The sequence below is a fragment of the Sceloporus occidentalis genome, unplaced genomic scaffold, assembly GCF_023333645.1.
Source record: "Sceloporus occidentalis isolate IW3139 unplaced genomic scaffold, rSceOcc1.0.p SCAF_11, whole genome shotgun sequence".
In the NCBI taxonomy this organism is placed as follows: Eukaryota; Metazoa; Chordata; class Lepidosauria; order Squamata; family Phrynosomatidae; genus Sceloporus; species Sceloporus occidentalis.
In genome coordinates this window covers 2,339,738-2,362,543 of record NW_028316991.1, presented here as the reverse complement: position 1 = coordinate 2,362,543, position 22,806 = coordinate 2,339,738, and positions in this window count along the sequence as shown.

Sequence of the window (22,806 nt, the reverse complement as noted above, 5' to 3'; positions counted from 1 at the left end):
ACGATGAATTAGCTTCTTTGTAGAACTCCTGATTGCAAGGATGGCATTTAAAACATGCCTTTAAGCCATGTGTTAAATGTAGTAACCAATAATTACAAGTTCATAATGACATGTTAACCTATGTCTTAACATAGTAAGAGCTTTACACGTGTTTGGAGTTTAAGGAAGTTAGAAAGAGAGGTGACCCGGGACTCAAATAACTGACATGTCTCTCATTATGCAAGCTTACGAACGATACAGTACTGTGGATTCATGCACTAAGAACTAATGCTAAATTATAGTTTGTTGTGTATTTGTAGCTCTGCACAATAAACAGTTACCAGTGGTATATACTGGCCTAGGGTGACTATTCCAGGTGAATCGGCTGCCCCTAGGCTGCAAAGTTGAGGGCTGATTGCGGTTTTTCCCTAGTGCTCCAGTTGGAGAAATTAGAGATTTATTTAGGTTTATTTAGGGCCAGGTGTCCCTAGATAGAACTGGGTGTCCTTTTGAGACAGAATGCTGTAAAGGAAGAAGGCCCTGAAACTTTGTAAAATGTCCCATATATCTTACAATCAATGTTTATACCATCCAATAACTACTTTTTATATTCATGTCATAAGTGGTCATTTAACTATGTAAATGGAAAGGCAAAGCCGCAAATAATGATGGTTGGTGAGCCACGAGGGATGATCCAAAGCATGGCCTGGCACACATGCCAAGTTTGCCCATCTCCATAAATGCAGGTTCCTTGCTAGTGTTCTTAGTGATGGAGTTGGTGGAATAGCTTAAGCTGATTCAGATCAAAATCCTGCCACCAAAGTAGACTGAGATAGGCATTGGGTTTGGCCATGTACTGACACCTGACATTATATAAGCATAATTATTCATGATTTGATTATACCCTAGACTGTTTATACTTTCTTACTGTTATTGTTGCTGTTGATATTATTATTATTATTATTAATTAATTAATTTATTTATAAAATTCCAATAATTAATTTACAAAGTGCATGAGCTACATAAGAAAAACCAATGCACAAGGTTAAGAGACCTTTTTCTCTTTGGCTTACAGCTTTTCTCTTATCGGAAAATAGTCAGTTCTGGAGTCCTTGTTTGTAGATGTGAAATATTTTCTAAATTTGGAGCACCCATAGAATCATATAGATTGAGTAGAGCAGCTACGCGGTGTAATATTTCTCTCAGATGCCTTGGGCACCAAATAGAATCCCCTATTATGATGCTTCATTTGCCAGATAAAAGTGACAGCAGGCAATACAGAGCTGTTTAGGGATAGAATCTCAGGGAATAGAGAGATTGTAAGTGCACTATTTGTGACTCTGTTTCTGCTTTCATATGTATACTTTATCATTAGGATCAAAAAACAAAGTAAGCTAGGTGATGGAATGCACAGCAGTTTTCCTAAAAAAAGATTTCTGCTGAGGAGCTTCAGAAAAATAAAAGAAGAACCTTGGAAAGTTCTAAGAACTATCATAAAGGAGATATTATTCATAGCCTTTCCAGGGACCATTAAGCCAATCTCAGGTAGTAATCTTTGCAGGATCCCTTGCATGAAAATGGATATTGGAGCAAAGTCTAGATTTTGAGTAACATAAGCTTAGTAGGATATCAGAGGTCTCTTCTTTAGATACAGTCTCTGAAGAGAGGACCTCTGAGATCTTGAAAGCATATATGACAAGGTCTCTTGAAAAATCTAACCAAGGGGAATTAATTCAAATAACATTGGCAGTTCTTTTGAGATGCTCAACATGAACCTGTAAAGGTAATATATGTTACACCACATCAGATCCCGATAGTTTTCAGATAATGAAATAGCAGGTTAATTATATTCTACAATAGAAAAAACTACATTTTTCTGAAATAATAAACCAAGAAAATTGTCACAATATTCAGGATATTTGAAGTGGACTCGCACATAATTTTAAATGCCACATGTACATAGTTATTGCCACATAACATCATAGTTATCTCATTATCCCAATAAAACATATACATTCTAGATGCACCAGACCCATTAGGAAGCTGTTCTGCCCATCCTGATTTTTTTGCATTTAATTGCTTTCTTAGGAGGGTTGACCCTAGGCAAAGAGTGTATGTTGTGGAAGTACTCCTGCCCCCTGTCTACAGGCACTTACGTCTATTCTTTGTCTAAGCATACATTTCCCACTTCATGATTAAAAAACTTTATAGTTAATGTAAACATAAAAATCCAATACAATAACATTAGATGTATTTGTGGCTACCCCAAGCCTCAACTATTAAGCCAGTATCCCAACCTCATGCTGACGAGTCCCATTAAGGACGAAACAGCTGTCCATGAGCGGTGATCTGGCTACTGCACCTCTTACCCGAGTTTTGTCTAAAGGCTGCCTTGTACAGCGGGCAATTACTTTCAAGGAATCCATGTATAAAGTGGATATAGAGGCAAATGGTGATCATTGTTAACCTTATTTGCATGCACCTACCCAGAATCCCTTGTGGTTGTGGCAGCACCCTGAGATTTCTGAGGGGAAAAACAAGCCTTTTGGCTTGTCTGGTGTCTGTAGATGAGTGATTAATAATACTTCTACTACCCTTTAAAGTACCATAGACATATTCTGAAAACCGTAAAATTTTGGTTTCCGGAAGGCTTGGCAGTATCTGTATACTGGACTTTCTTAAATACATGACTTACCTTTGTATAGCTGAAACAGTGCCAGCCACACATATTTCTTATACAGATATATTCTTTAGAAGGGTAGAGTTTAGAATTGACAAAAAAAAGAGAAGGGATATAGTATATCCATTCACCAAAATTTGCGTTTCTCTATTCTACGTATTATTTCATAGTGCTCTATGGCTCTGAATATTAAACATTGTCTTCCCACTTGTGTTCTTCCACTTGTGTTCTTTTATTCGTCTGTATTTTGTATACCTTGCTTTCCCTAACTCCTTGTGCAATGACTCTATATAAAAATGCATTAAATTCCTCTCCAAAAGGACATCAAAAAATAAACCAGGCATTCGAAGAAGTATATTTAATGGGGTGTGATAAAAAGCTGTTAATATATGTATCTTGGGAGAGAAGGGACCATGGTAACATGATAGAATTGAACACATATATCAAGGGATTAATCTAGGTACAATAATCGGTTGTTTATTTACACAAAATGTAAAAATAATGATGGGAATCAATGAGAAATATCAGTTTAAAGGCATATTAACAGACAAGTGCATTAGCCTAATTGCATGAGTAATATGGGACCAAATTCAAACATTATTTGAAATGTTTTGGATTGAGCAGCATTAAGCCTAAATACTGTATGTAGTCATCATATCACTTTCAAAGTAATTTAGTCCCTGCAGAAATATGCCACAGGGGTGTTAGTGGGTGTATTGAGAAAGAGGAGTGTGTCCACGGACGGTTGTGGTAGTAGACCGCCCTGGAGTATAGTGTGCGTGCCCCCCGGTGAGTAGGAGATGTCTTCAGCCAAATCCATAAACCAAGGAGCTGCAGGGACAAGAATAGAGGACAAATGAATAGGGGGGATTCTTATAAATCCTAACATATATTATTGGTATATTGGTTCTGCCAACAAATTTCTTTTTGAAAACAGTATTATATACATTATATGCATTTCAAATAAAAGTGCGCTCAGTTTAACCTTTAATAAAAATAAAGGTTTCTGTAAAAATAAAACAAGAAAAGATGATATGCTCCAGATATAGTCTCTAATAATAGGTATTTTAGATGTGTTGGGTATAGAAAAATTAAATTATGTTATGGGTTGGGGGAGTGAAATCAAATTATATTATACCTCTATACAATAAACCAGGTGGTAAAAAATATATGCTGGCTGGCACGTGAAAAAAACGCACCAATTAGATGTTAAATAAACTAATTTATTTAATAAAAAAAATATGCGGAATGTGCAGTTCTCCCTGAACAGTGAATTAAAGTCCATCTGTGAAAGTCCACTCACCATATGGCGCACGAGTGCCTCACACCTGTTTGAAGCTCCTCTGACTGTTACACCCAGTTCCTACGTTTTCCATGTTCAGGCATGGAGTCATTTCCCGTAAATAAGTGTTCATTATTGTTTTTATTGTATTTTGGACGCAGACGGGCTTATTCACTAAAGTATGAGCTTGCAAGAGAAAATAAGAAGAGACAAACTTTATATCTCATTAAGAAGGGCCAAGGGGCCCTGCATTCTGCATAGTTTGAGGTGTCATTGAAAAAGCTCACGGATTTAACCATTTGAGTGCCAGGGGACGAGGTAACTTTTTTTCTTAATCTCAGGAGACCAGGCCAAATAAATCGTTAACCCTTTACCTTAAGAGGCGTTCCCGCCATCGTCAGTGGGCGTTCCCAGGAAACACCCCCATTCAAAGGCCAAATGGGTGGGGAGTGTGGCGTGTCAAGATGCGGTGCTTCTCCTGGACTACTCTGGGCCAAACACTGAGAGCTCCCAGGTGTGCTCACTAAATGCACGTGAAATGGCCCACCAAGGGTTAAAAGCAGGACCTCAGCATAGATAAACCCACTGGAGGTTAATATCAGGACTTCCAGGATTTATCCATATAATATAAAACCAAAAACAACATTTCATAGCGAAATCCATAAAAATGGATTTCTAAATACAATAAGAGCTTATGTTAAAAATAAATGAGAAACCGCGGATCTCACATTCAGAGCTTAATATGTCCCAGGAATGATTGTAAAGGTCTGATGCAGCGGAAAAATGTCCGACCTCGGTATAGATACTTGCTAATAGTATAAGTGAAGGGCCTCCTCGACTCCTCGCATGATCACAGCACTACGCTCCACCTGTGGACTTCTTTAAGGGGCATCATATTAACTCCATGTTAATGTCCATGGTTTTGAAATGGGATGCAGTCCATGTAGATGACAGTACACAATATAACACAGTTTACACAGGCACACAAGAATATATTACATTTCATAACAATGCTAAAGAAAGAATTCTAGGTGGCCAATATACATGTCCATAGGTACCTACTTGCACCACTGTTGTACCCATTTTTAGTAAATGTATTTAATACCAGAATTGTCTATTTGTTATTGGGAGAATGAGATTTAGAGAGTGTCTGTGGGGCATGTCATGTCACAATCCAGACGTCAACAATTTCTCTCCAATCAGTTTTTGTGGATTCGGTTCCTCCCAATATAAATTTGGGGTGTCAGTATTTTTTTTCTCTATATATAAGTATCACTATTTTGCGTGTGGAGCCAGTAAGTCTAGAATAGCCCCTGCATTAAACCAATATGCCTAATCAATATAGAATCCCTGGAAATCCAGATCTATTTTTTTTTAATCATGGCACAAAGTACTAAATATATGCTGGTCCCTAGACATCCCCCCCATGATAAGGTGCAATTTCACAAGCATACGATCCACAGAATGTTAGACATCAATCATATATGTTTATATAGACACAGATATTCTCAGATTAGGAAACATCCGCTTGTAACTTGCCAGCTCTCCTTAGGAAAGAACTGGGTTAATAAATGCAATATATAATGCATGCAATAGCCTTCACAACAAGCCACAAGGTGTTTCACTTAATCATGTCATCTCCTGTGTACGTGCTCTACTATGTTCCTTCCTTTCCTTTTAGTGACAGCCCATGTGATGTATTTATTTGTGGTCAAATTATGCAGAACCTCTCTCGCTGCCAACAAATTGCTGGAATGAACAGTGTCAGGAAACCTGCATGTATTAGAGATGACTCTGCCCTAGGCAGATTTGTATTGATAGCTCTACATAGGGACCTATTGATCATGTTGCGCAAAGTCATGAAAAGCCAAAATACACCGCAATTTGCTGAATTTTTACATTGTAAAACTTTAACGTAATTCATCACCTTGACTTAAAGAATTGTGTTGTGGTTTGGGGGCCTCCACAAGCTACCATGTGAGGACATTTTAATGCAAAACACACTGATTGCTAGAAACAGAAAAAGACTGATATCGAAAATGTATTATTCCACTTTAGACATTCGTCCCTGACTACTGGCTGCTTATGGGGCCATGATATATCTGCCTTTAATAAGAAACATGGTTTATTTTTATGGTGCTGTCCTGGTTTCCAACCATGTTGTGACCTAAACATGCTACAACTGGAGGCAGTGGGGCAGGACATCTGGGACGGGACACTTCACATAAAAGAACATAACCAGTTGAACATGGAGAGATGTGTGATGGCTCCCGCCACATGACCCAGGGCCACAGAACACAGCTGGTACCTGTAGATATGTGTTGATTGAACTGTATGTGATCCAGTCCTGTTATGAGAACAGGACCAATTCAGTGAAGTCCCGTGTTGGGGAAACAACAAGCTCAAATCCTGATGCAGTTAAATAATAAAATACAAAATAGGTAAATTCAGGTCATATAACTCAAAATGTAAACATTTTAGGAATTTCCACAAATCAATCAATGCTGACATTTATTATGACTAGCTGCCAATGTTTTCTTCATACTGAAACATAACTTATTTTTAAGATTTATTATTATTTTAAAATAAGCAAATATTATCTGTGGAACATACAGTAATCATATTTCCATCTCCAGCAGTGTATGACAGAAGATTGCCTCTAATGAGCACAGTTTAAATAATCAATGGTCCGCTTTGACAGATCTACCTATAGTTAAGGGAGATAGCCTTGGACCTTGGCCCAACTGACCGACTTTGAAAGACCTCGCTGGTGGTCCCTGGACTGAGGGATAGACTTTAAGATCTTCTGGCTTGTGTAAGAAGGTTCAGTTGCTGGAGTCTAGACAAGGTAACTACGTTTCAGTGAAGCAGTTTAAGTTTTCTTAAATATCTACTAAAATAAAAATTAGATATAGTGTGTATTGGTCTATATTGGTCTAATAGTTTCTAAGCTCTCAATAGCAGGCCCCCTTTTACCTTCTGTAGTAACACACCTGGTCAACATGTTGGCAAATTGTACATTGTTAAGTTTAATATACAGATAGCAATATGGATCCCCCTGACGCTATATAAATGCATGTAATGTAATATATTGAGCAATAACTCACAATTACAGAATTGTATAGAATTGTACCGCCAAAGGAATAGAGAATAATTTTGGTAAAGATCATATCTTTATTGGCTAACAGAAGTATAATATATTGTAAGCTTTCAAGGCTGTCTCTTCATTAGGCTTATTATACTTGATGCTGAAAACTGACAAAACGGATAAAGCAGGTTGATGGAGGTGGTGTATGCAGGAGAAAGAGGGTAAAAAAGTTCAGTTAAGTCTTATTTTCTAGTAGCAGGAGATATGAGATATAAGCAGAGTTATGTGTGATCCTTAGACATCATATTAATTGCTTTAAAAGTTCTGTGTACCATAAAATCTCAGCTATAATACACATCTATGGATAATACGGAGCCTTAACTTTACACTCAATTTTGCAGAAAAAAATAAGTACTTTTGTATAATATGCAACCACCAGATTAGACAGATCAGTGACCTAAAGACTCATTAATTATTGAGCAGAAAGCTTTTTATTAGATTAAAAGTTGTTTAAAATAAAATAAATATTATAAAATAAAAATATTTTACCACTATTTTAAGTGACAAGATTAGGCCACTAACACTGATCAATAATTAGTGACCTAAAATGCCACTAAGCAGTGATCAGATAGTAATGTACTTAAAATGTAAAAATAAAAACACAGACTCACATACTAAGACACATGCACACTGAAACTCATACAAACACACTCATCCAAACACTCACACTAACACAACTAGGCACTCAACACTAACACAACCAGACATTAATAAACATAATGCACACAGACACATATGCAATAACATACACAATCACACTAACAAGAACACAGACACTAACACGCACACAGAAACTCGTCCGTACACAACCAGACATTCAACACTAACACACAGATACTCACGCTAACACGCACACACAAACCCATCCAGACACTCACACTAACATAACTGGACACTCAACATTAACACACGTAGACAAAAACGCACACAGACGCTGGTTATGGCTTGTAGACTGCTACTAAACAATTCAATGGGGTGTTCAGGCTATTAGAGTGACTACAGTGAAAACATGCTGCCCCTACCTAAACAATTTCAGTGTGCGCTTTATAGCACAGGTGGAGAGAGCATACTTAAGTATCCTTCTGTATTTTATTAAAGACAAGCAAGGAACAAAGGCAATTAGACAGAGGAAAGCAAAATTTACTCCAAAATCCATTACACAATGTTTTAAAAATTGGGGACACAATTATCCCTTTAAATGGATACATTTGTACACATATGTTCCAGACGACAATAAACTTAATCTGGAATCCTCAAGACACACCTAAAGCAAATTAACACACAGCATAAAGTGGGCCCGGGATACACAGCAATAAAAGAAGGGGCCGCATGATCAGGCCTGGATCATGCTAGTGGGGCATGATCACCTTATGGCCGGTTTCCTATAGGTTAGGGTTATGGTGGGCGTGGGTCCTTAAATAGGGACGTTTTTCTGGTCCTCTACCTTTTTTATAAAAGCAGGAAGGAGAGGCAGAAAGACACTTTTCCCTCCCTGTGTTTTTTCTGCCGGTATTTGGTGTGGCGGGGAACTGAGGTTCCCGTCAGGTTTTTTATGGTTGGTTTATTCATGGTACGTGGTAAAATTGTCGCGGTTTTCATCCGAGGTATAGAATCCGTGGTTATTGGAAGTTCTGGTGGGCCTTTTTTCCACGGGCAGGGTCCCATGGGAAAGGGGGGCCTTCGTGATTGCACCACGGGCTAGTACGGTTTTACGGCTCCTGGTTGGTGTATGCGGCAACATGTTTGTGTAAGGTCCCGGAGATGAGGTATTGATGTTATGTCATATAGTTGTCGCAAGGTCCGTACATAACAAACTGCCCCTAGCAACAACGGTGGATTTGTGATTTCTAAGAGACTTAAGCATTTATTACTGTCAATTCCCTCAAAAGAGGGAAAAGTGTCTCCAATAAAAGAAATTGTCCTTTACTTAAATTATTCTACAGTGCACTACTTTCAGATTCTAGAGGCCTTAGCATATTGGGATCACTGGATAAACCTGGACTTAAAGAATATTCTCACTATAGTGGGTGTTCGTGTATGGGGTTAGCATGAGTGTATGCATCAATGTATGGTATCTGAGGATCAGGCATAAACCTAGTGTTAGTGGTAGTTACATACTACGTGTTATGCCCTGTTTACCCATTGTACATCGCTGAGGAATATGGCACTATAGAAAACAATAAATAATAATAATGGGACCATGTTGGTACACAGTGACCCATCTCGACAAATATAGCTGTATTATATTGTGCCCACATCAAATGCAAGCAATAAATACAATTAGGTTATGTCTTTTGTAAGCTAGTTTGGCTAGTTTTAGAGCTACTAACATAAGACGCATACTATGGTGTTTGAGTAACAAGGACTACCCTTATTAAGAATACAAGCAGAAAATGGAGGTGGAAGCTAAAGCAGAGACAACCAGGAAGATTGTCAGGAAACACTGAAAGAGAGCAGAGCTGGAGCCGGGAATAGGTCAGGAGTCAGGCAGGAAACAAGCCCGCAGAAGTGAGTAACATTATCCAGAGGTCACGCCGTTGTGCCAGCTGCTGAGTGCTGCTGGTCTGGAAGTATTTATAGAAAAGACTGACCTTTTGCAGGCCCAGTCATCAGCGGCTGCAAAGTGATATAACCAACCTTAGGTTCCCTGCAAGGGTTTAACTACCTGGCTAGCAGGGGGCAAACAGCAACCTTCTTGAAACGGAATTATGATAGAACTCACAATAATGTACTTTTTAGTAATTTTTAGTACTTCACATCACAGTTGTTGGGAATTACATTAAAGAGATGTTTTCTATGTAGTTGAGTTTATCGTAAATCATGTTTACCCATCTGAAAACACCACAATTCCCATCTTACGACTCGACAATATGGCCAATTGCCCAGGAACATGTATTTCTAGGGAGAATGGACTGGTGGCTCTCTTAGCCAAAAGCAGATGTGTAAAACAGCCCTTAACCTCTATAAATTAGCAAATAACCATAAAGATTTTCTTATGTTGGACTGAATTTTATTGGTACAGATCAGTACTTAGAATTCCCTTGTTCCACTGCAGTTAGTATCTTTTCCAACTGAGTAACTTTTTTCACCACCCTTATTGCAGCTTCTTATGAGCCTTGCTGATGAGGGCAAGTGATAAATCTGTAGTTGGAAACCAATGGCTGTTTAGTTGTGCTGTGCCACCCCAACATCAGATTTGCCTTCTTCATGCTTCAAGACCTTAGCATTGGGGTGGGTAGAAGCTGGGAATGCCAGATATAAATGATGAGTCCGATGAGTGGGTTCTTTACCCACTTTCATCACTTCAGGGATCAGTGTAGGTATAAACTTGAGGTATTAGCACTTATGGAGCTCATTGGAGTAGTTTAATGAGAACTCTATTGATGCAAAGACGCAAACATGCTATCTTTCACTTGATTCTGCAGTAACGCATTCTCAAATCAATGTCTCTGCAAATTCAATTTACAGCATCCTAGAAAAGAAATTGCACTAGTGAAATATGTGCATGTTCTGCACTACCGCAGATCTGCCCTTTCATATTTACAAGTTGATTGCCCCCTGCCCTTTAATTCTGAGAGAAAGAAAAGTTGAGAAGCAATAACATGTAAATGTGATAATGAACAATTGAGGTAGACAGTACAATGAAAAAATGGCAACATGGATAAAACTGATAAAGGGAGGAAGGAAGAAGAAACCTTCTAAGGTTACTACAGGGAATATAAGAAAGTATTAGACCAGAAATGAGAAAATAGTGATCCAGGGAAAACTGATCCCATGTTTCTCATCCACAGTATTGGTGATGCACTAGAAGTGTCCCTAGAAATTGTGTCTTGGTCATGCCTAAAACAGAGCAGAATATTTTTTAAAAAACTGTATGATTCCAGATTATACTTCATTCTTATTTTCACAATCATTCACAAAACGTATTAAATGTTACTTAAAAATAAGAATTTAAATTTCATATTTTTATATTGTGGTATACAAACACACACAGGCAAGAGGCATTGACTACCTACTCTACTTAATACAGAGTAAACTCGTATCCCAAATTAACATATTACTAGAGGTGCCTGGACAATGTAGTCTGTATTGGCCACAGATTCATCCAAGAGCTCTATTTTATGAAGGTTCAGTGCTTCAGTGTGAAATAAAAATAAGTGGAAAGGTGCCCAATTTATGGGTCACGATGACCTGAAGGCCTAAAGGAGGGGCAGATCTTCTTGTTCCTTCCCAAGTAAGGAGGACCACTGGAGTGACCTAGATATGGGGGGTCAACCAAAAGATTACTATAGCTTCCTCACCAAAAAGCCAAATCTTTAAGGGATCCAGCTCTACTGCGGACATTAGTATATACAAAATTCTCTGTTTTGCTGCTTGCAAAATCTGCCATCTTGCTGCTGCCGCACATGTGTTACATTATTGAGGAGCTTTAGCCCCCAGCAACAATGCTCCAAGAACCCCTTCCTGAAGAGACTGTGATGTCAAAATGGTGTTGGGGCTCTGATCCTGCCCCAGACACGAAGGACCCTAGTTATAGCTCTGTGCGACAGTTTCATTTTGAAGCAACCACAAGTAAAAAATAAAATAATAAACTTCATGGGAGTTCCAGTACCACAACATCCTCAGAGCTGCCTGTTGGCTAGCCCAGGGGTGAAATGTATAACCAAAAAAACGAAGATACAAATAATTTAACCCTTTGTTGTTGATTTTCAGTATGGCTTATGTACTTTTCATCCATTTCCCCTTTTCATTTATTGCCTTAAACTATGCAATTGCTCTGCTTACTTCCTTATAATCACCCGTAACTCACTAAACCCACTATGCTTTCCCCTTGCACCTGTTTGGATGTTACTTAGATTTCACTGTATATATAACTTTACACCCAACACTTTACAAAAAGGGAAGCTTCCGGAAACTGTGTTGCAACTACATCAAACATCAGTCTCCTGGGTACTCAGAATAATATTTCTGGCTTCAGTCACATGTGTCAGATGGCATATCCAAGCATTTGATGTCAATGGGACCATATAGAATGTTTGTAACTAGATGTATGTCATTGTGTGCTTTGTTTCGAGGCATAGTTGCATAACACAAGACAGCCAAGGACCCCACCTGCCAAGTGTGCCTTCTTGTGACCCGTGGTCACTTTACATTTTCATATTATCCCTTTTGCAAATGCAAGGGGGTATTCTTCATTCTAGGCAGTGTCAGGGACATTAAACTGTCCCTTTAAAAGAAGTATTTATAAATTAGTAAATACATACCCTTTTCCCATCCGTTACATATGTGTCAGTGGGTCGTGCTCAGTAGTGTATTTATCTTTGGTGTGCCTTGTAATGCATCCTATAGGTGCTGTGCCGACTTTGCACAGCCTCCATATTGTAAATGGGCCACTTATGGAGATCAGAGATCTCCCTTGGTAACAGCCCTTTGATAAGCGGCAAAGCAGAGAGAGCTGCTCAGTCTAGGGGCAGATCACCTAAGAGCACGATTTGTCCCACGGTTTTTCGGCAGGCTGACTGACTTTCCAGGACCTGCTGGCCTAGGCCTAATCAGCCTAGGCCAGAATACATTGCTGGTCCGGTCTTTGCCTTAAAAGTCTTAGTAAAGCCCTGCTTCCTCTACCATGCTTCTAGCCATGACGTGTATTTGTCTTTATAATGTTGCCTGATTGTAACGGGGGAAGCCGGGGCATTTTGTCGTCCAGCAGAGAGTAGATAAAAGTTGGCAGTGCATAAAAACAGACCCACTTATAATCAATGTTGAAGCCAAAATATATGGCTTAAAACTGACACACTGGTTAACTTATGCCATTAGAACACTAAGTATTGCTATGTCTCTGAGGTATTGTATTCTACCCTTGTTTAAAATATGTGTTTTAGGTAAAATAAGACATAGAATGAGCATATGAGTGAGACTGAGGCTGAAAAAACCTGGAGAAGAGAAAAATATGGATCTTTACTCAGTTGGTGAAACACCTAAGGATCTTCCATCTACTTAATATAGTTAAGGATGATCATGGGAATCTGTAGTAATAGACCCTCTTAACAATATCATACCCTTGGTGGTCCATGATGGGGCCAGGATATATATTTATCTCTCACTGGCTAATCAGTGTTATTTATTTCGCAGGTAGCCATCAATACAGATTTGTATAGGACAAGAAACACACATATTTGTATATTAACTAAAATCCACCTGGAAAAGCAATTATTTTAGATAATAAAGAGATTATTTGTATTGTATATTTACATTTCTCAGCAGACATCATTTAGTTTGAAGCAGCTGGGCTAGTATTTTTCGGATTTGAAATGGTCTGATGGATAGAATGCAACTCTTCCTCTTGTATTGTTTTTAGATAGTCATTTAATAATCATTGTGTACATTCATTATTTGAGGATTTGTCATTGCTAGATGAGTTAAACACCCATGTAATTACAGATCATACAATCACATTTGCTTTATTACAATCCTATCATATTATGATAGAATAAATTAGCCATTTACACGTGAAAAGCCATACTACTAAACATGGCGACATTGAATATATTTATGTTGTATCTATTCATGGAAGTTATAAGATTTTATGAAAATGCCCATTCTGCATACTTTGCATTTCTACGATTTTAGCTACTTCTTACTTCTATGCGCCAACATTTAATTAGCTTGAATGAGGCAGAATTGCTTGAGAGGTATCATTCTACTTTCCACTTCTACACGATTTCCTGCTTGAAATTGTTCTTCAGATTCTTCATTAATTGCAGTCCCTTAGCTTTGGTTCTCAAACTATTGTCCTTAATAAATTGCTCTTTATTTACCACTTTCTTTTGTCTATATGACCTCTTTCCCCATTCTACTCCAGGCGTCATATAGAAAACTCTGAATAACCTACATTCACTTTCTTTTTATTCATTTCATGCTGGTAGGTGGGTATTACACACAATCCTAGACATGATTAAATTGCTGAAAATATGGTGGCTTATGTACACATCATATGGACTACAACTATTTGCTTCTGTGTCCTATTTTAGGCAAAAAATAAAATATAAACTAAATTAGGATAGCACAAAGATCTAAGAAACAGCAGTATTTTTGCAGGTTTCAGGGGTACCTTTTTAGTTTAATGATTTAACTTCAGACAACATTTTTTTGGGTGTATGCATGAACCACATTTGAGTAAGTTTGTTAGATATTACATGAATTACATTCCTTTGGAGATTTCACGTCCGCCTTGGGTTCCTCCTAGCTTCTGTAGCTTACCACAGACTTCAAGAAGTGGTCGTAACTCAGGATTTATTGAGTAGACCCCCACCTTTGATGTTTGAGGTCATCAAGGACATGAGCCTAGAATGCAGACTTCTTATTTTGCGTTCTACTTTGCATTTAAAATTATATACTAATAATCTTAAGAAGGAAAAAAATATAAACTACAAAATTGACAGAATTTTCATCATTTGAAAGAAATGAGTGGAACATATATTTTTAAGGAGATTTAAGGATTGTGATCATAGGTTTTTAATTTTGGTCATGGATTTTTCACCTTCTCTTGTAGCCATGGGGCATATATCTGGAATGCAAATAATGTTATTGTGAATATTATTCTCATGAACATTTAACACAACAACATACACACAACGAGGTTATCAAAATATTCGTGTTTAGTGCCATATTTTCTTTAGGGCCTCTCCAGTGTCTAAGATAAATTATCCGGGTTTTGAAGGTTTTTCCCCCTGACAGAAAGGACAGGTCTTGGAAAAATAAAACAAACACAACTTTAAGGAATGTCTTGGCTCTGAGATATTCAGGTTTTATACGGGAAAAAAAAGGTCAGCTGTTGATATAGTGGGTAGAAAGAGTATGTATGTTTTTAATGGAATTTAAGTAATATGTGCATTTTTGTTTTCATAAATTAATTGCACAGGTCAAGCATGAATAAGCCTATTCATGCTTATTAAACAAACTGCCTGAAAAGATCTTGGAAGTCTAAGCTATGAAAAAAATACATTTTTATAGTAATTGTTAATTTTAATAATTTTATGTATTTGAAGTAAGTTTTTAAGTAGTTTGTCTACAAATGATAGTTTAATTAAATTATGTTTGCTTTATACAGCTTTCTTGCCTATAATGAACTAGAGGTGGATGAGCCTGCTTGAGCCAAGCCAGCTTCAGGGCACACAACTGTCCCAGTTTGTTGTTCCAGATACAAGCCGGCCCAGGCTGTCCTGTGAGATATACAAGGTCTCTGCATGTCGTCCCAGATGTTTGAAGATGCAAAGGTTGAAGGGTCATTTTATTTAGGTAAGATCTGTCTTGAGCTCCACCACTGCTGACAATCCAGGTCCATCCAGCACTAGTTATATGCAGAAGTTGGCGGCGGCGGGGTGGTGTTTCCATGCTGCTTGTGCACTTTGAGCCCAGCATGTGCAGGCAACAACCTATGAATAATAGGGGACTTTTCATGAAATCTTGGAACCAACTTGTCCAAAATCTGTTGACTTTGTGGTTCAGCACATGGCCGCAACAAAGAACAAAAAGCAGTCAAATATGAAAGATGGAACCTAGGGATTGCCCCTTGACTAATATATTGATTTGATGATCAAGATACAATGCATAACGAACCTAAACTATTTTTTATTGACTTGAAACAAGAAACTATAAATTATATAAACCGAGAATATTGGACCCTGGAAAGGAATCTAATTGCTACTCCATTCTGTTTCTATTGAGTTGGGGCACCAGCACATACAAGCAAGAAACAAACCCTAAAAAAGTATAGTGATGAATACAATCAATTCAGGCAATAATCAAATTGCAAAACATAAGATTTGTATTAGAGTATATTTGAGTTGGATCTCAGCATGATTTACATCTAAACGGATTTGTGTACCTTTTCTTAAAAATAAATACAATTTACTTTATAATTAGAAATATTTTCTTTAGCTTGACTTTTTGTTACTAACACGCTCTCAAATATCTATTGATACATCCTTAAAATGCCATTTATTATAGGTTAATATGGAGTACGCTTCCGGAATCCTTTCTTGTCTAAAATGTCAGAAAAAATAGCCTGATTTTGCTGCTAAAAGCAGATAATAACACTAATGTTTGCATTTTTACAAGTCACTCTTACCCAGAACACTGTCAGGGAGTCTTTCTCCTGTCACTCAGCCGTTTTGTATTGTGCTATGCAGAACTGCACACTGTCACAAAGTGCCATAAACACAATTTAGTTTAATTTGCCGTTGAATAATCTTACCTTTGCAATGGAAATTGGGCATGAAGTCTGGAATTCCACAGGCTCCACTTGGTTTGATTACTGCTGTTATCACACTGACAGCCTGGTTTCTGCCTGCGCAAAACAGATGCACATGGCTCCCATGCCTCCCGCATTCCAATTTCCATGAAAGTGACATTGATCACACCTTAGTCCCCAATCACTTCAACGTTAGAGCGTGTTCTGCGAAGGACTGGACGGATTACAGTAGAAACCTTTTAAAAAGGCAATGCGAATGTGGGAGCAATGCCAGCGACCGATCCTAAGTATGGATGTGATTCCTGATCACATTAAGAGTATAATTAACTGCCGTTGAATGTTGATTCTTTTCTGGAATTAGTTTCAGGGACACTTCTGTAGGTTGATTTACAGGTACTGTTCCACTTTGTATGCTGCTTAAATAATTATGTTTCTAATGCTGCTTGTAATTATAAGTCTGAGCTGGCATGGATTGGCTGTTGGTGGGCTGGTGCCCGATAGGCCCTCTTACTTTCTATTTTATCTGCTGGCAAGGCCGGCCCAATGGTTTGGTGTTTTGTCAACCTACTGGATAGATGCAGACGCATACTACAAAGGATGGATTTTCACCCCCGGTCCATTTCTGAGACCAAGGATTATAAATTGAGCGTACAAACTTTGCATGTTTCATTTTGTTTGATCCACAAATTATCATGAATTTAGGAATGGTACCAATATTACCAGATTATTTGCCTGTATGGTACCGTGACCAAGATTCATTGCTAAGCTTCTAGGTAAGTATCAAGCCTCCAATGAAATCATTCCCCTTTTTCCCCTCTAGTAATGGGACAAAGCTGGAGCACGAAAGTTGCAAATCTGGAAAGTTGTGGGATAAACATAGAAACTCTAGAAAAGTTTCTCCTGAAAGGAAGGTCAAGTTAGTTCTTCATAATGCACTGTTCACCAATATGGACATGGGAGAAAACCTTCGAGTATTGGCCCATTATAACATTTGGGTAATGGTCATAAACATGTAAAAAAAATATGACCAGGAAAAATGCCAGATATGGCAACCATAGCACCCAATTTTTGGATCATTAGGGACTGAGTGTTTACTATCCCAAGGTGGCTGCTTCTGTATGCTGCGTGCGGCGGAGTTGTGTGCATAGACATTACTACGCCTTTAAAGGATTTGGTAACAATTGATTCTTTATTCCTCAACAGTTTTTGGTATGTATATACAGTATTTTTGTATAATTATGGAATGTTATTGGGGAACATGTCCTGGGGGGAACAAGATGACATGATGTCAAATGTTAGGCAACAAGATGCAAGGCATCTTGATATATTTATTATACATGCCCAGTGTAACACATCAGACTGAAATAAGATCATTGAAGATTACTGCACACAAGGGTTTTCAAGCAATGGGCGACTACACACGGCATTCCTGCATAGAAGAACTCACTGTTTATCTTTGTTTAGCATGGCAGGATGTACACAAACCAGCCCCACCACGTATGAGATACTACTGATATGCTAACATGGAATGAATTACTGCTGGCACCACAGTATAGCATTGCTCGAAAACCCATTATATGCCTTAGCTGTCAATGAACATTTATTGACATTATTGTAGTAAATGGAGAAAAATGAATGCCAAATGCAGGAACTCACTGCTCTGTTGCTGTCAGCAACCTAACCACACACAATAACGAATTGCGTATATTGTAAGCTTACTAAAGAGCCGTCTGTACTGTGTGTACAGTGGATGTAAAAAGTCTACACACCCCTGTTAAAATGCCAGGTTCTTGTGATTTTAAAGAATGAGACAAAGATAAAGGATGTCAGAACATTTTCCACCTTTAATGACCTATTATGTGAACAATTCAATTGCCAAACTGAAATATTTGAGGGGGGGGGGGAATAAAAAAAGCCTCACAATAACTTGGTTGCGTAAGTGTGCACACCCTTCAACTAATTCTTTGTTGAAGCACCTTTTGATTTTATTACAGCAATCAGTCTTTTTGGGTCGGAGTCTATTAGCGTGGCACATCTTGACGTGGCAATATATGCCCACTCTTCTTTGCAAAAGCGCTCCAAATCTGTCAGATTGTGAGGATTGTGAACAGCCCTCTTCAGATCACCCCACAGATGTTCAATTGGATTCAGGTCTGGGCTCTGGCTGGGCCATTCCAAAACATAATCTTCTGGTGAGGGCATGCTTTTGTGGATTTGGATGTGTGCTTTGGATCATTGTCGTGCTAAAAGGTGAACTTTGTCTTCATCTTCCTAACAGACACCTGAAGGTTTTGTGCCAAAATTGCCTGGTATTTGGAACTGTTCATAATTCCCTCCACCCTGACTAAGGCCCCGGTTCCAGCTGAAGAAAAACAGCCCAAAAGCATGATGCTGCCACACCATGCTTCACTGTGGGTATGGTGTTCTTTGGGTGACGTGCAGTTTTGTTTTTGCGCCAAACGTATCTTTTAGAATTATGGCCAAAAAGTTCAACCTTGGTTTCATCAAAACATAACACATTTTCCCATGTGCTTTTGGGGGATGTTTTTGTTTGTAAGAAAAGGCTTCCGTCTTACCACCCTATCCCATTCATATGAAGAATACAGGAGATAGTTGTCACATGTAGCACACAGCCAGTACTGGCCAGAAATTCCTGCAGTTCCTTTGATGCCTCTTATAAGCCTCCCTGACCAGTTTTCTTCTCATCTTTTCATCAATTTTGGAGGGACGTCTTGGTAATGTCTCTGTTGTGCCATATTGTCTCCACTTGATGATGACTGTCTTCAATGTGTTCCATGATATATCGAATGCTTTGGAAATACTTTTGTACCCTTCTCCTTCAACAATGAGATCCCTCTGATGCTTTGGAAGCTCTCTGCGGATCATGGCTTTTGCTCTGAGATGCAACAAAGCAAATGTCAGGTAAATCCTACTAGAACAGCTGAACTTCATTTGTGATTAATCACTTTAAATGATGGCAGGTGTGTAATGACTTCTATTTAACATGGGTTTGAATGTGATTGGTTAATTCTGAACACAGCCGCAGTTATTGTTAGGTTTTGTTTTGGGTTTTTTCCCCCTCAAAGATTTCAGTTTGTTTTGCAATTGAATTGTTCATGTTATAGGTCAAATTAAAAGGTGGAAAAAGTTCTGACATGATTTATCATTATCATTCTTTAAAATCACAAGAACCTGACGCTTTAATAGGGGTGTGTAGACTTTTTATATCCACTGTATAAAACTCATACATTCTTGCGGAAGAAGCCCACTGTGGTTGATCCTTCAAAATGCACACTGATATCACTGGGCTAACATCTTTAAATTTACCTGCAGACCACTTGGATCTCACAATATCCCAACTGAGCCAGTCATATGATAGTTCTCTACTCTTTTCTTCACTCCTTTGCCCCAGCACCCTGTCCAGATCAATGTAAAGTACATCAACAATTAAGTTGGGAACACTACGTTTTATCTGTTCAGTAAATGGTGAATTAGCACAGCAGAGTTACTAGAACTAGTAAAAGGCATACTGATATTCTGGAGCTTTTACTGAATAAAATGCCTATATGGTGCCTCTAACGAGTAAATTGCCCAAGACTGTGCCGACGTGGCACTGTCCCCTTTGCAGAATTAGAAAGAAAACAAGAAATGGGAATATAATCAGCCTATTTGAAATAAGGGAAGGAAGATGGGACACCAATTGTTTACCATATTAATGTGACTAGTTTATTATGGAGATGATAATGCTTTAACTTAAATTCAGGTTTTGAAGGATGACAGATTAATTCAGATATATATGTAAATTGACAATTTTAGGTTCAGCCTTGTTTTAGGTCACTCACACATCCTGCTTTCTCTAAAAGACATCTCACACAACACTAACAAGCCAAAGCAATAGATTATTACATACTAAGCAGACCTCATTTATACTAAATTGTTTCTGATATTTCAATCCATAACGTATGTGTGTAGGGACAAAAGAAGAATACAAATTAAAAAAAAAAAATAGCTTTTTAAATTCATTCTACTTTCATCCATACCAATGGGGCTTGGCACAAAATAATCCATGGTAATGCCTTACAACCTACCTTACTCATTAGGTAAAGCTTTGGTCTTACGTTTGGGCATACGTAATCACTACATGACAATACAAATACACATTAATTTCAATTCTTATGATCTTTGAACAAATAAATAATTAACTTTGTAAAGAGATATTGTACAATATTAAGAAAATGTGTTTATTGATTTATACATTAATGACATCATATATTGACACATGAAGTCCACCTTAACAAAGATCTCAATGAAAAACTGAATTTGTGCCAAAACAAGTAAACAGAGAGAAAGAAAAAAAATATATATATATATATATATATATATATATATATATATAATGGGGATCCATATGTATACACAAAATTGCTTGCATGAAAGATACTTCAACAGACAAGAATGCGTCTTGCCTTCCAACAAGCAAAATGTCCTCACGTCATTGGCACTTAAAGGGTTAAAATAGCTAAACTCAATATATTGTCATGTTTAAAGTACATTAGGCCTTTACTACACGGAGGGGTGACAATGGGTTAAACATGCCGATAGTGTAGTTATCCTTCAAATTCAACACTGTAGCAAATCTTAAAGCAATTTTCTGAGTAGCTGTAAGCTCCAAAAAGCATAAAATGAATATAAGAGTATAACGAATTGTAGTCTGGCAAATACACAAAAGCATATTACTACATATACAGAAAGTAAATGATAAATACATAGTTAAATAAGATCCAGCCTTTTTTCTGATGCAAGAATGAAAGAAACCCCTCAGGCCATGATAACATTATTAAATAAGTAGTTACCGTATTCACTCGAGTATAATACCCAAATTTATATTGATTAGTGGTTGCTGTAAAGGCAAAAGATAACAATGGCAGGCAGATAACCAGTTACGAGGCTTCAATGGAATCCAACCTTCAAAAATTCACCACTCCGATGGCTAAAACACAAAAGGGTTCAATCACTAGTTGGGGGTTTCAGTTTCCTTCCTTCACTATTCTTTACGAAGGACCAACACTGGCGGATTTCTCAAAGAAGAATAAGAATTATTTGATGACAGCAAAGCTCTTCCAAAAGCTGCACCTTCATAATGTATGATGGAGTCAAGGAGTTAAAGGCTCAATCTGAATAAAAAAAGTACATTAGCTGGTCTTCAAACCTAGTGAAAACATCTATTCTGCAAGTTTGTGATCAGTCTTTGTGCTTTCCCACCTGAAAAAGTATTTCGCTTAGTCTAGAAATGCATTTTCTCGGCGAGAAAAACAGGAACTTGAGTTCCCCAGTTTAGATTTGATTAGAAGTCATACAAATGCAGGTAATTACACTACCAGGGTAGCCTGACCAATGGTTTCCTTCATAAAGTGGGTAGATCAAGCATTTGAGCAGGGGGGGGGGTGTCTATAGTCTCTGAGAACTATGATATAGTCTGATAGACAATCCCTCAAACCACCTGGATTTAATGTCATATGCTGTAACATTGGTGGTTAACATTTACCACTATTGTCTCTCCTTGTCCAGATATATAGTAATAAGCAAATGCTCGAGAAGCATGAAGAGCTGAGCAAGGTTTCTGGTCACCATAACTGTGCAAACCAAAATGAACGAGTTATTAGTGCGCCTGAAAACTGTGGCTAAAACATTCACCTTTGTTAGGTCCTGATGCCATGGGGTCAGTTCACCATTTTTACAGTGTAATGTTAAAGGAACCTTTCTTAACATGACACAAAAAAGGAAAAATAGGGAAAGTAGCCAGAGCTGCAGATCTCCCAAGATTAGTGAAGCAAGTAAAGTTTAGAGGTAGGTAACCAGTGATACCACATCACGTACCACCGATACCTTTTGTCTGGATACTGTAGCATCTTAATCATGCATTTTATACATAAGTTTTTTTCTAACAATGAAACGCACGTTTGGTCCTGTACTACTTTAAATACATGTTTTTACATATAGATTAAAATTGAGCATTTTATACAGGAGTAAATACGGTATGTTAAAAGGACGCTGGTTTAATTGCAGCCTTTTTTACATGTTTTACTATTTACAGACTTGTTGTAGAAACAATATATTTTAGTTCCTTTTATTTTTTTCTTTCTTTCTACAATGACCCCTACTGATAAACTACTATGTGTGCATTTAGGCTACACTCCTTGCTGTATCCCCAAATGGTGCACATGCGTAGCAGTAACTCTAGCCAAGCATGGAGACACTGCAATAAGGAAGGATCAAACAGAAGTGAGCTGAATAATTTGCTCATCACTATAGCTGTGTACTTGATATCTAGTGAGATGGGTTAACTGTTTGAAGTAGTAGGAGAAAAGTGGACAGAAAATATGCCACGTGGCTGTGGTCCACTGATGAAGTCCAGCAGTCCCTCTGAGATCATCAGTCCAGCACGGAAACTTTTATCGAAAGGA